This window comes from Haliotis rubra, unplaced genomic scaffold, assembly GCF_003918875.1.
Source record: "Haliotis rubra isolate DU_JTF1 unplaced genomic scaffold, ASM391887v1 Scf530, whole genome shotgun sequence".
Lineage (NCBI taxonomy): Eukaryota > Metazoa > Mollusca > Gastropoda > Lepetellida > Haliotidae > Haliotis > Haliotis rubra.
In genome coordinates, this window is record NW_025767225.1 from 464,910 (window position 1) to 481,276 (window position 16,367).

Here is a 16,367-nt window from a genome sequence, read left to right on the forward strand (position 1 = left end):
GACTCACACACAGGGTACATAGACTCACACACAAGGTACATAGACTCACACAGGGTACATAGACTCACACACAAGGTACATAGACTCACACAGGGTACATAGACTCACACATGGTACACAGACTCTCCACAGGGTAACACAGACTCTCACACAGGGTACATAGACTCACACATGGTACATAGACTCACACACAGGGTACATAGACTCACACACAGGGTACACAGACTCTCACACAGGGTATACAGACTCTCACACAGGGTACACAGACTCACACACAGGGTACATAAACTAACAACACACAAGCTATATCACTCCATTTTGTCCTCAAAAGTGGTCAACAACCAAGTTTAAGATGGGCAATGAAAAGGCAGAAATATCAATTTCAAACATTAAAAGGTCAGTCTAAATCACATTTAACAGTGATATATTTCCTGCCTAGAAAGCAATTTCTATGTGAACACATACAAACTAATGTTGTAATTAGTATATCATGGTTGTTTAGAGTCAGTATGTAAATACTAAACATTCCTACCAATGGATTCTTCACATTTAGAAAGTGTAGTTCCAGCATGTGCTACATTGACTGAAGGAATGCCGTGTCAGCTATCTGTGGGGGTCCATTAGTCTGGGGCTGGCAGCCAGGCAGGTATGTCGGCTTGCTCAACCTGGCGCTTACAGGCAGGTAGCAGCTATTTCGGGGTACAGTAGGATACAGCAATATGTATTACAGAACATGTGAGAGAGTCTCACATCTGGATCTTGGATAGACTTGCATGAGTCCCCATAGAGAGAGTCTCACATCTGGCTCTCAGATAGACTTGCCCAAGTCTCTATAGAGAGAGTATCACATCTGGCTCTCAGATAGACTTACACAAGTCTCTATAGAGAGAGTATCACATCTGACTCTCAGATAGACTTACACAAGTCTCTATAGAGAGAGATCACATCTGACTCTCACATCTGGCTCTCAGATAGACTTGCACAAGTCTCTATAGAGAGAGTATCACATCTGGCTCTCAGATAGACTTGCACAAGTCTCTATAGAGAGAGTATCACATCTGACTCTCAGATAGACTTGCACAAGTCTCTATAGAGAGAGTATCACATCTGGCTCTTGGATAGACTTGCACAAGTCTCTATAGAGAGTATCACATCTGACTCTCAGATAGACTTGCACAAGTCTCTATAGAGAGAGTATCACATCTGACTCTCAGATAGACTTGCACAAGTCTCTATAGAGAGAGTATCACATCTGACTCTCAGATAGACTTGCACAAGTCTCTATAGAGAGAGTATCACATCTGACTCTCAGATAGACTTGGCCAAGTCTCTATAGAGAGAGAGTATCACATCTGACTCTCAGATAGACTTGCACAAGTCTCTATAGAGAGAGTATCACATCTGACTCTCAGATAGACTTGCACAAGTCTCTATAGAGAGAGTATCACATCTGACTCTCAGATAGACTTGCACAAGTCTCTATAGAGAGAGTATCACATCTGACTCTCAGATAGACTTGCAAGTCTCTATAGAGAGAGTATCACATCTGACTCTCAGAAGTCTCTATAGAGAGAGTATCACATCATCTCAGATAGACTCTGCACAAGTCTCTATAGAGAGTATCACATCTGACTCTCAGATAGACTTGCACAAGTCTCTATAGAGAGAGTATCACATCTGACTCTCAGATAGACTTGCATGAGTCTATAGAGAGAGTATCACATCTGACTCTCAGATAGACTTGCACAAGTCTCTATAGAGAGAGTATCACATCTGACTCTCAGATAGACTTGCCCAAGTCTCTATAGAGAGAGTATCACATCTGACTCTCAGATAGATAGACAAGTCTCTACTCTGAGTATCAGTATCACATCTGGCTCTCAGATAGACTTGCACAAGTCTCTATAGAGAGAGTATCACATCTGACTCTCAGATAGACTTGCATGAGTCTATAGAGAGAGTATCACATCTGACTCTCAGATAGACTTGCATGAGTCTATAGAGAGAGTATCACATCTGACTCTCAGATAGACTTGCCCAAGTCTCTATAGAGAGAGTATCACATCTGACTCTCAGATAGACTTGCCCAAGTCTCTATAGAGAGAGTATCACATCTGACTCTCAGATAGACTTGCACAAGTCTCTATAGAGAGAGTATCACATCTGATCAGATCTGAGTCTCAGATCACAGACTCTCAGATAGACTTGCATGAGTCTATAGAGAGAGTATCACATCTGACTCTCAGATAGACTTGCCCAAGTCTCTATAGAGAGAGTATCACATCTGACTCTCAGATAGACTTGCATGAGTCTATAGAGAGAGTATCACATCTGACTCTCAGATAGACTTGCCCAAGTCTCTAGAGAGAGTATCACATCTGACTCTCAGATAGACTTGCCCAAGTCTCTATAGAGAGAGTATCACATCTGACTCTCAGATAGACTTGCCCAAGTCTCTATAGAGAGAGTATCACATCTGACTCTCAGATAGACTTGCCCAAGTCTCTATAGAGAGAGTATCACATCTGACTCTCAGATAGACTTGCCCAAGTCTCTATAGAGAGAGTATCACATCTGACTCTCAGATAGACTTGCCCAAGTCTCTATAGAGAGAGTATCACATCTGACTCTCAGATAGACTTGCCCAAGTCTCTATAGAGAGAGTATCAAGACTTGCCTGAGTCTCTAAAGAGAGAGTCTCTTGTCATTATTTTTGACATTGAGAAATCATTTTTATGACTTACAAATATTTATTGATCATTCTTGTCATTCATCACAAAGTTTGATGAGAATCCTGGAATGTGAGATGATCTGAAAGTCTATGTATGTATGTTATATCTGTGTCCTCCATTGAAGAGTTCCCTGGTTACGGGGTTATCTAGATGTTTTGAAAAGATCACAGGATCTGTTGAGTGTGCGACAGTCAAATCATAGATTGATACAGGGCTACAGATAAGGGGCGTACAGCCGTAATGTACGCTAAAATCAATGATGTACGACATAATAAAAGATTTCAAGCGTATCGTGTACACACATAAATACCTTTGTACTTCTAACATATATAAAGTTTAACAGCTGAAAAGTTGTTTAATATTAAAAATAACAAACCACATCACCGGCTCACTCACACAATAATATGCTTGTACTCCTTCAAAATTCTCAGTACACCTCCACTTGCAATATGAGGTGTAAGTACACCCACACCCCTAAAGGTATCTGGAGCCCTGTGATATATCATGATATATTCCTGTATCCTTCATCCCTCATGGGCTGTGGGGTCGCCTAGACTGAAGACCCAGAGTCAATTCCACACATGGGTACAATGTATGAAACCCCAAAGTTCACGTGATATTGCTGAAATAATGCTAAAAGCCATGTAAAACTAAACTCACTAATTCCTTCATCCTTACAGCAGCATCCTCACTCACCTACTCAACTCACTCACTCACTCACTCACCCACCCACCCACCCACCCACTCACTCACTCACTCACTCACACCACCCACCCACCCACTCACCACACCACCCACTCACTCACTCACTCACTCTCACTGATATCACCATGTGGGTCAGTGTACAGTGAGGTAACCACATGAAGTACTGCTTCCTCACTTGGACCAGATAGTTGAGTGTGCCATGATATTGCTGGAATATTGCTAAAAGCAGCAGAAAACCCAAGTCACTCACTCCTAGATGGTAGATTCCATTGAAGACACAGACCTACTTGTGTTCTTCATAACTCAAACCAACAGCTGAGTTTATCAGAACCCATCAGTTGCAGCCCTGTTGCTGATTCCCAACATCCTTTAATGGAGACAAGCTAGGCAAGCCTGACAGCTACTACCAAACTGATAGTCTGTCTCACAGTCCCTCAACCACAATATCTTCCCTACTGCCTTGCCCTCCCTGCAATGCTAAAGCACTAAATGAAGCAAGTCTAGATTTCCCCAGGTTCTGGCTGGTCTCCCTGGGGCTCCTTTTGAATTTAAATGGGTTTGTTTGTTACTATCAAAATACATATTCAGAGACTAAGCATTAATCTACCAAAGTGGCTACCCTGACATGGACTAACAGTGCATTGGTAGAGCGAACGCTTCAACCCAAGGCTAACCCACCGCCCCTGGCTATGGAGAAATGTATAGTCATTTAAATGAAGTTATCTACATAAATGTCAGTGAAGTTTTTATTTCAAAGGACCCCAGAAGTGAGTTAACATCTGTAGTGCAATAAAATGAGTGAAAGAAGTTTATCTTGCAGTTTTTTGCAGATTATTGCACTATTATCTATATATCTGTCAATTAGCACTGAACAAAGATTTACCGAAAACATCTCCTACACTCAGAGGTGAATAAAGACTTGTATTAATGTTCAGGTTCAGTACAGAGCTCTTGTATAGATTACTTGCAGATGGTGTGGGAGTTGGTCAGGTGGGAGTTGGTCAGGGGGCACTTATTTACTGGGGTAATCCCTTGACAGTAGAGTTGGCTGTTCATTGGCCTGGCAGCTGCTTGATCAGGATGGTAGAGTCTGAGACTGGGTATTGTATAACAACTGTTATGTACCACCTGTTCAATATGAGAGATATCAGATATCCCAGGTGTTGAAGGAAGAGGGCAGGGTGGGGGAGGAACTACACAGGTCAGTGGGTGGGAGTTATGGGCATTGCTGCTGACTTGCATGTTAAACATGTTAAATGTGATCTGCGTGAACATGTGTCCACCTCTTCATTGGTTGGAACAAAATGACAACATAATGCAGGGATTGGGAAAGGCAGGGGCCATGGGCCATTTTGCACATTAGAATAAAAAATGGCCCATTAAAAGTTTGAAGTTTACTATTGATACAAGGCCAGTGTCACATTCTAAATTCAGAAAATGGCTAATAATCCTGAACATGTCCCATTGTCAAAGTTCTCTATCCCAATCCCTGATAACGTTTCTTCATGGTCAAGGTACCAGAATTCAGGTTATCTGAGTGTTTTATTAATCCCCAGTCTGATAAATATAAATCCTGTGGACTCATGTTTTTATACATACTAGAGAAGCAATAATTACGGCCATACATTTGTTGGGGTGTCAGTCAATGAACCTTATTTTCTATTAAATGAAAACTATGTGCATCATTAGTGTGCCAGTGCCTACTGGTTTGGGGTTTAAATCCTACTGGTTTGGGGTTTAAAGCCTACTGGTTTGGGGTTTAAATCCTACTGGTTTGGGGTTTAAATCCTACTTTTTGAGTCCTTTTCTTTACATCCTTTGTAAGCATCTTGTTTTTATTTCGTTCTTTCCTTCATAGTGTTACAGGGCTCGATTCAGTTCATTGTTACTTGCACTGGTGCAACCCAATATTACAAAATGCAACCTAGTTATTAGTCTTACTTGCACCAGGTGCAAGTTAATTTTTGAGAAATACATCAACAATAAGTCTAACATTATATGAGCAGTATACAACAGTCAGCTCATTTTTCTTCTAAACTTTGAATAAGTCAATAGCATATTTCTTTCTTTACATATTGCATAAGAGCAGTGCAACTGGAATTTGACTGGTGCAACTGGGTTTTTATCTCATGTTGCACCTGGTGCAAGTAGGTTAACATCTCTTAAATCGAGCCCTGCGTTACATATATGACCTGTCAAATACAACTCTTGTATATTTTTGTCATGGTCTGTTTATGGATCATGTCTTCTGAGAAACCATTGGACCAATGAAGCTTGCTTCACATCCTTACTCTAACCCCAACTTCTTCAAGAAATTTCGGTATGGCTACCACACTTTGAAAATATATTTGCAGTAATGAATCTGGAATGCATTTGGTCAGTTTGAGGACTCTGCTTTTCTACTTTTCAGTATTTATAAACAATATGCATATATTGTTCCTGATTCATTCAAAGAAGGGAGGATTTATTTCCAAGAGCATAAAACACTTAAGTCAAGTACAGGAGTTGTAATTTGATTATGATATCCCAGTTACACCTCTGTTAGCAATAACTGCTATTGTGTTCACTGAAAACTAATGATTTAATTTAGCTGAACTTAGTATGTGTATATACTTCTCTCCATGATATCATGGGGTAGGGGGGCGGTGGGGTAGCCTAATGGTTAAAGCGTTGGCTCGTCACGCCGAAGACCCGGGTTCGAATCCCCACATGGGTACAATGTGTGAAGCCCATTTCTGGTGTCTCCCGCTGTGATGTTGCTGGAATATTGCTAAAAGCGGCGTAAAACCAAACTCAGTCAGTCAGTCAGTCATGGGGTAGGACAATGGTTAAAGCATTTCCTTGTCCTGCCAAAGACCCGGGTTCAATTCTCCTCTTCTGCTGTGCTGGTTGTTACATTTTAATCCAAAGTGTTCATGTACAAAATATGTTAACATCATACTGAAAGCAGCTGTTGTAAGTGGATATGTTTGTTTACACTGTTGACTACATAGAAAGGTGAACTTCAGTGCCTCTTTTCCTTTGTTTGATTGTATGTAGTCATTACTTGACATGTCTAAACAAATAAAGTTATGGTATTGTGAAAATGTAGGTGTATAAATGTAGATTTGAAGTATAAGCTGAACTAAATGATATGCAGTTGGTTAAAACCTCTCACGGAAAACTCTTCCTGGTTTTATGTATCTTGTAAGGTCAACCTGACCTAGCAAGGGCACTCATTCGAAAGCTGTAGGAGGTGTTTCAGTGTTACAGTGTTCATTTAATCACCAGGATTGATATGTCCAGAGAGTGAAAACACGGAGTCATCTGCAAGATCTGAGTATTATAACAAAACATGTTCAGTAAATGATTAAATTCAATTTCCCCTTAACGTATTTTAAATTATCTTTTCAAGGATTAATTCCATGTGTTTGGAAAATGTCAAGTGACATTTGGAATTCTGAATTATTTAGCCATGTTATCTGCAGACTAGTTTGCTCTGCAGAATTAATAAAATATTCAACGAATGTATGATGGACTATAATTTCATCTTCCTTTTTTGAAACAGATGAAAGTGATAATAGCTTAAAATAATATTGTAAATTTGAAAATGAAATGTTTGAATTATTTATTTTGAATTCAATTGATTATACAATAAGTTTACAATGTAAAGGAATACACCCTATTCTGAATAGCCTTGATATTTTGTTCAAAAGAGCTTGTGGGGTTCACCAAATCGAGAAGTGTTCTGACAGTGTTTCTGGTGTTCTCAGCTGTGATTTTACTTGAATATTGCTAAAAGCGGCACAAAACCATACTCACTCACTCATTCGCCATGCTGCTGATATGGGGGGGCTGGGAAGCCTAGTGGTTAAAGCGTTAGCTAGGGTTCAAATCCCCAGCTGTTACATGGGTCAAGACCTAGGTTCGATTCCCCATGGCAAAAAAACCCATTCTCACTCACTCACTTTAGCCATCCAGTTACGAATCAATGGCCTTCAATTGCTAATTGAGGCGTGAAGAATGTAGGTCATCATCATCACACACAGTAATTGACCTTCCATTGTTATGAGAGTATCCCAGGGATGGATTGCCTCCAATATGGCACTGACGATCCTCAGCCAGTTCACATCACAGACTGGACACAATTAACTTTGCTACTTAATTATTTACTCATTATTAACATTGATAACAATCCTGATTACATAGGCCTCTGTTAATATTTGTATTGGTATTATTGCTATTGGTTGGTATGGTGCAGAGTGCAGCTGGCCTTGTTCTCTGCAATATGCCGCCGGTCAAAAGAAAGGACAGTTTGATGGGCACTCTAAAAGTTGGTGTGTAAATACGAATAACTACAACCTCATGAATGCTGTTGATCAAGGGCCCAATCCGAATCCTATGAACAAATAGGAATTGTCTGACAAGTGACACCTGATACTTAAATGATGATAAGTTTGAAAAATTCTATTTTGATTTGCATGTACCACAGAGTGTCCATCTTCCTAATGATGAAGGGTTTGTAGTCTGCAGGGAAATACTACTTGTCTCCCCTGAATTTTACCAGTCTCAGACTAATGAACTATGTTAAGTTTGAAGCCTGTTCACATTTTTAAAAGTAATTTGTTGCACACAGGATTGAATAGTCTTAAATGGCCCAATATGTCTAAATGACATTTCATCTAAACAGTATGACAGCTTTCAGTGTTGCTATTTCCAGCTTGATGCAAGGGTTGATCCTTGCGACCATGTTAACCATAAAACTAATTACAAGTCACTTCAAAGGAGCAATAACATTTCCACTACTCTGCAGATTGGCTCGATGTCTCAGCTATCCCTGCTGTATTTGTCAGGAGAAAATAGGCATCTATTTTAATCTCACTCACTGGGTCTAGATAAACCATTAAATGCCCTGTGATAAAGTTTAACATTGAACATTACATTTTATGACATTTTAAAGTAGGACAGATGAGGTTTAGATTGTAATGGATTTGTGTCAACTTTTTTAGAAGTAAACATGGTTTAACATCACTTTTAGTGATATTCTATCAATATCAAGGCAGGGAACCAATTCAGTCAATGTAACTGTGGGGATTTGAACCAGGGTCCTTGCTGCTGCAAGGTAACGCCTCAACCACCGGGCTAACCCACAACCCTACTTTTGGAGGATTCTATATAGTAACATAACACTATGAAGTGACAAATTGTATGCCACTTCACAATATTCTTGTTGTATGACAGCAGTCTTAAACAATGGAGTCAGGACCAGAAAATCAATTGATCGACACCATGAGCATCTGTCTGTTCTACAGGAAGACATGCTTGAACCAAGCCAATGGAATAGACTACAATATCATGGTGGATGCCTTTTATGACAAACATGGGTTGCTGAAGACCAGTTCTAACCTGGATGTCACCATCTAAAGATTTCTAGGTTAGCATCGTTCTTCAGCATTCTGTGCTAATCATGCAAGGAGGCAAAATGGATCTCATGGTAGAATGGGGCAGTGGGGTAGCCTAGTGGTTAAAGCGTTCACTCATCACGCCGAAGACCCGGGTTCGATTCTCCACATGGGCTCAATGTGTGAAGCCCATTTCTGGTGTCCCCCGCCGTGATGTTGCTGGAATATTGCTAAAAGCGGCGTAACACCTTACTCACCCACTCATTGTCTCATTGTGTGATTTTGTGTCATCTCACCTGGCCAGTACAAACACAGCGATAAAAACTTGACACTCTCCATGATTAGGCTAACTTTATAAATGCTAAAGGTATCCTTAGGGCTGCTAGAGTTTAAGACATTTTCGGGGGTAATCCTGCAATGTGTCACTATTTGGGTTAGTTCACATGTTTCGTTAATCTCCATATCCTTGTAATACCACTGCTTTGTCAAGTCCAAACTCAATTATTTAAAGGCTGTCATCATATGTAACAGTTTCAAACAAGAGCTACCAAGATTCTCCTCTGCCCAAGAAAGCCATATATTTTATCGTAGTGTACCTCACAGTCCCTGAACCATATTATTTTTCTTTCTACACAGCCCTTCGTGTAGTGCTATAACTTTAGACAGAGTAAGTCTAGAGGTTCAACCAGTGGATCTCCCAGCTCTCTGAGGCTCTTTTTCAATTTTAGATGGAGCTGTTTGTTTCTATCAAATTATTTTTGGAAAAGAATGCATTAGTCAAACTTGATCGATGCAGGAGTCAAGTCCAGTGATTCAGTCTGACCTTTGCCACAGAACCATGTTTGAAGGTGATTCGTTTTTGTCTGGCAGCTATCATGGAGGGAAGTTATTGATTCAAGGCATTCAACTAATTCTAAATAATTTTCCAAGCAGCGCGATCCTTTACTTGTTGGAGCCAGCATAGATCGGCGGCAGGAGCCGTAGATGCAGCATCAGCAGAGTCAGACTGCTATTTAAGAATTGGATCATGTCCAACTTTGCCACTATAAGTATCTGCTGAAGATATTTTGAAGGCACCTTAGACCTTCCTCTGCTATCAACAAGAGTTGAATATCACCCATCCCCCACATTCAAGCTATTTTCAGGCATGGAGGGCAGGTTTTGCCAGCAGACATCAACATTGGAAGTATTTAGGCATGAACATTGGAATGGCAGTCTGTGACTTAAATCAGGTCGTAGACATCTGGGGCAAGTCTGACCATATTTTGGGATGTGTCTGTCGCCTTTGTTCGATTGAAAGGAAGCTAGCGCTCAGTTTCCTCCGTGTGAATGAGTGAGTGCGTTTCGTGCCACTTTGAACAGTATTCCAGTTACATCATTGTGAATCTCACATGCTTGTATGGTCTCTTTCGAAAGATGATTTGTATAACTCTCATGGAAGATATATCAGAGTTAAAACATCTTTTGAATTTTCTGTGAGAGATGTGAGCATGTCAAGTGTTGTCTGTACAAATTCCTGCTGGCTAATGAGCTTCGCCTGGAAGGATTTATCTAGATCAACTATAAGTCATATAGTTTTTCTGCTGCATAATTTGAGTCAAGTTGTACAAAATTGTCAGAGCTGGTGGAATCTCTTTTGAACTCTCAGATGATATGACTTAAATTTATTTGAAATTGAATTTGATTGAATTCAGAAACCCTTTCATGTTGAGTTTCTTTATTTTTAATTATTTGCATCAACAACATTACTTGCTCCAAGATATAGGTACACGTTTTGATGGATAAGCAAACCTCATCATTGTAATTCATGCATGATGTATTTCGGCATCTAATGGGGAGGGTAGAGTTTCAAGTTCACAACAAAAAGTGATGTTTGCTGCTTAGAAATTCCAGTTTTCAAGAATATTCAGGGCCAGGTTTTTGATTTTTGTTATGACGACAAACAGTTGTATGGGAAACAGCATATGTTGCGCTGTTTAAGTTTCAGCCCAGCTGGTGCGAAGTAATATTGGGTAGCTGTCGCGTAATCTCATAAGGCATTGACCGCAAAGATCGTACTGACTGTACTGTGCAGGTTTTGCACATGAAGCAGCAGTTGCACATCTCCTGGCAGATTGGGTGTCATCGAGGGACCATCTCAACACCTCAAATTTCATTCAACTCAAACTACTCTCCTATGGCTTTTTAAGCAGCATTTTAAATAATAATTAGAGGGATGAAATGTTAGATTATGTTGCTTCAAAGTTTAGAAGTACTTGTTTAAGAGTTTTCTTGCATCTTCAGTGGTTTGGGAGTTTATTTAAAGAGCATATATATGAAGAAAGTGGTGAGATTACCGGGTGTACAGTAGTACATATATAACAAGAAATGTCTGAAATAATTACATGACACGGATCTTCTCCGTGAAGATCCATGTCGTGTAATTATTTCAGAAATTTCTTTTTATGTATAATCAGGGATTGGGATAGAAAACTTTGACAATGGGCCATTTTCAGGTTTATTAGCCAATTTCTGAATTTAGAATGGGCCACTGCCCTTGTATCAATAGTAAACTTCAACATTTGAATGGGCTGTTTTTTATTCTAATGTGCAAAATGGCCCATGGCCCCTGCCTTTCCCAATCCCTGTATAATATATATGTTTGTATGCAGAACCAAGTCCAATATTTTGTGGATCAAATGTTTGTAGTGTTGAGGTGATAGGGTACTGTGTAGAAGGTGTCACAGGTGACATGTTTGTGAAAATAATCTTTTCTTTAAGACAATGCTTAAACATGACTGAAATATTTAAACAAACTATTGTGACTCATCACTACTGAAGTTAATGTGTACATTATCAGTTAGCTTATGGTGAATATAACCTTTATTAACTTGTATAATTACTTGTTATATGTGACGATCCCAGTTAGAATTGGTTGAGATCAAAGTAAGAGGCGAATAATGGGATCAGGTTGTCAGGCTCATTCACTTGTTTGACACATGAGGCCGCGTCCGTGGTGTAGTGGTTAGAGCGTCCGTCCAGAGAGTGGAAGGTCGCGGGTTCGATCCCTGACCACGTCATACCAAAAGACGTTAAAATATGGTACTTGTTGGTCCCTGCCTGGCGCTCGGCATTAATGGGTACAACAAGGACTGGTCGGCTCAGAGTCAGTATAATGTGTCTGAGTGGGGTATTCATGCTTCACTGCGGCATGGTATCTCAGTGGGCTAGCACTATAAAACCAGCTTAAGTCTGGGCTAGTACAAGCAGCCGGACATACCCATAGACATGCATGCACGTCGTCATATGAGCGAAATATTCTCAAGCACGACGTTAAACCCAATTTCACCTCACCTTTGACACGTCATCGTATCCCAGTTGCGTATATCAATGCTCATGATGTTGATCACTGGATTATCTGGTCCAGACTCAATTATTTACAGACGGCCACCATATTGCTAGAATATTGCTCAGTGTAGTGTTAAAAAACAAACCACCAAATAAAAAAATGTTATATCTCCATATAAAATATACAATTATATCATTCCCAGCTAGGCTATATTCAATTCTGCCCTATGAGATTTTTCTGTACAGCAAAATTGTTCCATTCTTCGTATTTCAAAGTTAATATTATTGAGTTTTAGCTATAAATAAATTGAAATTGTGTCGTATTAAGAATCAGCTGACTACCACACGCCCTGGTGAAATCAGAATGTTAAACATACCATACAAAAAAATTGTGTTTGTTAAAAATAGAGTATAGAGGACCCCGAGGATTATGAAGTGTAGGCAGTAAACTGGGTGCAGTGTAGTACAATAGAACACATAGTCCCTATGACACTTCATTCATATGAACCTTCCACCCTGATCCAGTCAGAGGAAAACAGCAAGGTGTGTGTGTTACGTCATATTAGTAAACAAACTGTCATCGCCTAACTCACCTGCTATGTAATATGCCAGTTAAGATTTATCATGCTCATTAAGGGCAGATATGCTTACAAAGAAGGGCCCTGACAATGTTTATTCAACAAGCATTGATAGATTTGAGAGGCTGTTTCTACCTCAGACTAAAGTAAGTGTAGTGTCTATTGCTGAAGGTATTTATCTGTATTTTGACTCAGGTATATTATGGGGAAGGTATCACTGATGAATTGCCCTCAACTGATTGTGTAATGGTTTGATTTTGTGAAATGGCGTGAGAATTTCTGTGTGGTATGATTCACTCCAGATAACACAAGTTATCATGATCGGAACTCAAATCGTGGGACACTTTTCTTTATAAATCTTCCTTGACCTGTTACAATTTACAGATATTAATTCCTTATTGAATGGCTTAAAACTTTGTGACATGTGCATCTTTCTTCAGTTTAGTCAATATTCTGACATTTTGTGTCGACCTTGTCTGATGTAGAGTGACATCAAAAACTGAAGTAAGTAGCATTACAATAGATTAGGTTATATGTTGTTTGACATTTTGCCCATGTGGGCTTTCTGGGGGTAGAATTGTTCACTAGTAATGTGTGCTTGTTGTAAGAGATGACAGTGAGTGAGTGACTTGAGTTTTACGCCTTTTTTAGCAATATTCCAGCAATATCATGGCAGGCGACACCAGAAATGTGGGGAATTGAACCCAGGTCTTCACGTTGACGAGCAGACACTGTAACCACTAGGCCACCCCACCGCCCCTAAGAGGTGACAGAGTCAATGGTTGTTAGTCATGTCTGATAGTGTGCCCTCATATTCCTGTGGTATGGTTGTGTTCAGTGGTAATGGTTTCAGAGTCTGTAATGTCCAGATTTTTTCAGGCCAACCTGCTTTACATTTCCTTCCACTACTCGACACAATGACAAGGCAAAATCTTGATTCAGACACTTGATATTTCTGTCATCTGTTGAAATCCATCTTTTCATTTCCCAATGGTCCACCCTACCTGGTTCGACTCTGGGCGTAATTTAGGGAAGCCAAAATACTCTGTGTGTGTGTGTGTGTGTGTGTGTGTGTGTGTGTGTGTGTGTGTGTGTGTGTGTGTGTGTGTGTGTGTGTGTCAGTTTTAATCTTTTTGTCATCCTTCGGCTCATGCCTGTTGATTTGACAACAGATTGCCAGATCAGTAGTTACAGCTGAAGAGAAGTTTATCAATTTATACAAAATATATGTGTTGATAATCTGTGTGACTCTTCAAGCAAGTGATAGCTTTGGACTGTGGATATTTCAAAGCAGTGTTAGTTTTAACAGAGGTTACTGCCCTAGGTAATACCATCAGGGAATTCAACATTCTCTTCTGCCATATGTAACCTGGTAAATACTAAACTGATTTCCTGATCATTAACCTTAACGTTTGCTTGTCTTTGAATATTTATGTCAAAACATCAAGAAAATGTGAACACCCTGTAGTTTGATAAAACTGAAATATTTCCTGAAAGATGTTTACAGCAGGCTTGGTGGTTAGTTCAAAGGGAGGTAACTCATCAGATCTTATGGGCTCCTCTGAGATATTAGACCTCAATATTTGCAACACTTTGTGTGGACCATTATAACATGGTATTGTTATATATTTTGTATCATATAATATACCAACATGGTAAGTACAATAATTGTACTCCAAAGTAATTTTTTGTTATATTTTTTAAGTATTATTATCTCACTCAAGTTCAACACAATTGACACATTTGCAAGATCAACCCATTCCTGATATCAACCCGTCCAATAACTCACTCATGTAATCAACCGTTGTTAGTTAACCCATTCCTGATATCAACCCGTCCAATAACTCACTCATGTAATCAACCGTTGTTAGTTAACCCATTCTTGATATCAACCCGTCCAATAACTCACTCATGTAATCAACCATTGTTAGTTAACTCACTCAGACTAACATTTGTCAATTAACTCTCTCAGGACATCAACCAGTCAACCCATTCATGAATTAACCCCTGTCAATTAACTTGCTCAAAGTTCAACCATTGTCAGTTTGGTCACTCACAAGGTCAGTCGATGTCAATACTGTTTACCTCACTGCACTGTATTTTCCAAGTAAATCTGTTTCTAAACTGTTCAAGGAAAAAGAAAGTTCTCCTTTCCTAGTGTCAGTGTGCATCCTAGCCAGTATTACAATGTATTTCCTGGCTGAACTTGACCTACTTAACCTGAAGTAGGCGTGATGGAGATCATGTACACGTTGTAGATCCTAGACATGAAGACTTTCTGTCACGAATCAATCGAGAAGATCCTCCAATATGTCAGAAGGTACTGTTGGTGACATTTGGTCAACTTTTTCATTTTTCCACACGTTGCTTCTCTATGCACTCAGTTTGTGATCGTATTAACACGGGCCACAAAGCTGTGGCAAGTAAAATCTGTCTTATGACCAGCATGAAAATCAAGGGGTTTGTCTCAAAACTCTAATGTTTAATACTAGCGATTAATGGTGTCACTAGACTTAAATACCATAGAATACTTTGAGGACCCCACAATCCAGTGATTTTGTTTCAGACATTCCATGATTTATCAGCTTTGAGAGGACATTTGTCTACATTAGTTCCAAATTTAATATTTTTCTGTGTCATTTTTGGATCCCAGTTAGCAAATAGGACATCAGTCTGTAAGGGAGAGTGAGTGAGTTTAGTTTTACGCAGTTTTAATCAAAGTCATTCAGAGGTATATAATCACATAATATACCTCTAATTTTCAAACACAGTATGTATTTTTTAAAAATCTTAATTATGCAGTTATGGTAGAATGGCGATAAACATAGTCCAATATGGGGAGAGGATGTGATTGTACAGATTAATAGTGTCATTGGGACCAGAAAATGGTGTCGGAATTCGGAATGTACAGATGTCGGATAATTCAATGTTTAAATGATGATAATATAGAAGAACGCTGCCGGGACCCAAAAAATATGTCGGAATTCACAGATTGTCGGATAATTCAGATGTCGGATTATACAGAGTCCACTGTATGTTGGAAAATCAGAGGTATATAACGAAATTATAATAGCTCTAAATTTGATTTAAAACCTACGTGTTCGGTTTTAAATCAAATCTAGAGCTATTATAATCTTGTTATATACCTCTGATTTTCCAACATAATATGTTTATCTCCTAATTCTAAGCCATATATTCATGGGAGCATTGTTATTACACATACAGTGGTCACTCTGGGACCCCCCAATCCAGACACCTATAATAATTACCCAGAATCCCCTTGACTCGTTAATTGACCCAGTTATATCCCTGATATATTCATTTCAGAACTCTGAAATGAACCTTTCATCGTGTAATCAGTTTTAATTGTTAATAAAATAAGATTATGTAACTCTATAGAAGTAGAAGTCTATCATATTTGAGTTTGCTGAGGCAGCTAGAGAGACAAAGCCTGGTATACTGAGATGACTTGTATGATATAATGTCAGTGTCACGCCCTGATGGAAGGAAGTTGACAACTCATAGATATTGTAGTTTGATGCAGAATGATAGACTAACACTTAGTCACTGAATATATATAATTTTGATTGTACCAAATAAACCAATTTAAATTAGAAAGGAGCTCCAGCGAGACCAGAGAAGCT

The 16,367-nt window shown here is 39.3% G+C and overlaps 1 protein-coding gene across 1 annotated transcript in view; it reads left to right on the top strand.

Annotated features, from left to right (window-relative positions):
* LOC124253067 (rap guanine nucleotide exchange factor 1-like) overlaps window positions 1–16,367 on the top strand; it is a 132,072-nt gene that overhangs the window by 46,041 nt on the left and 69,664 nt on the right.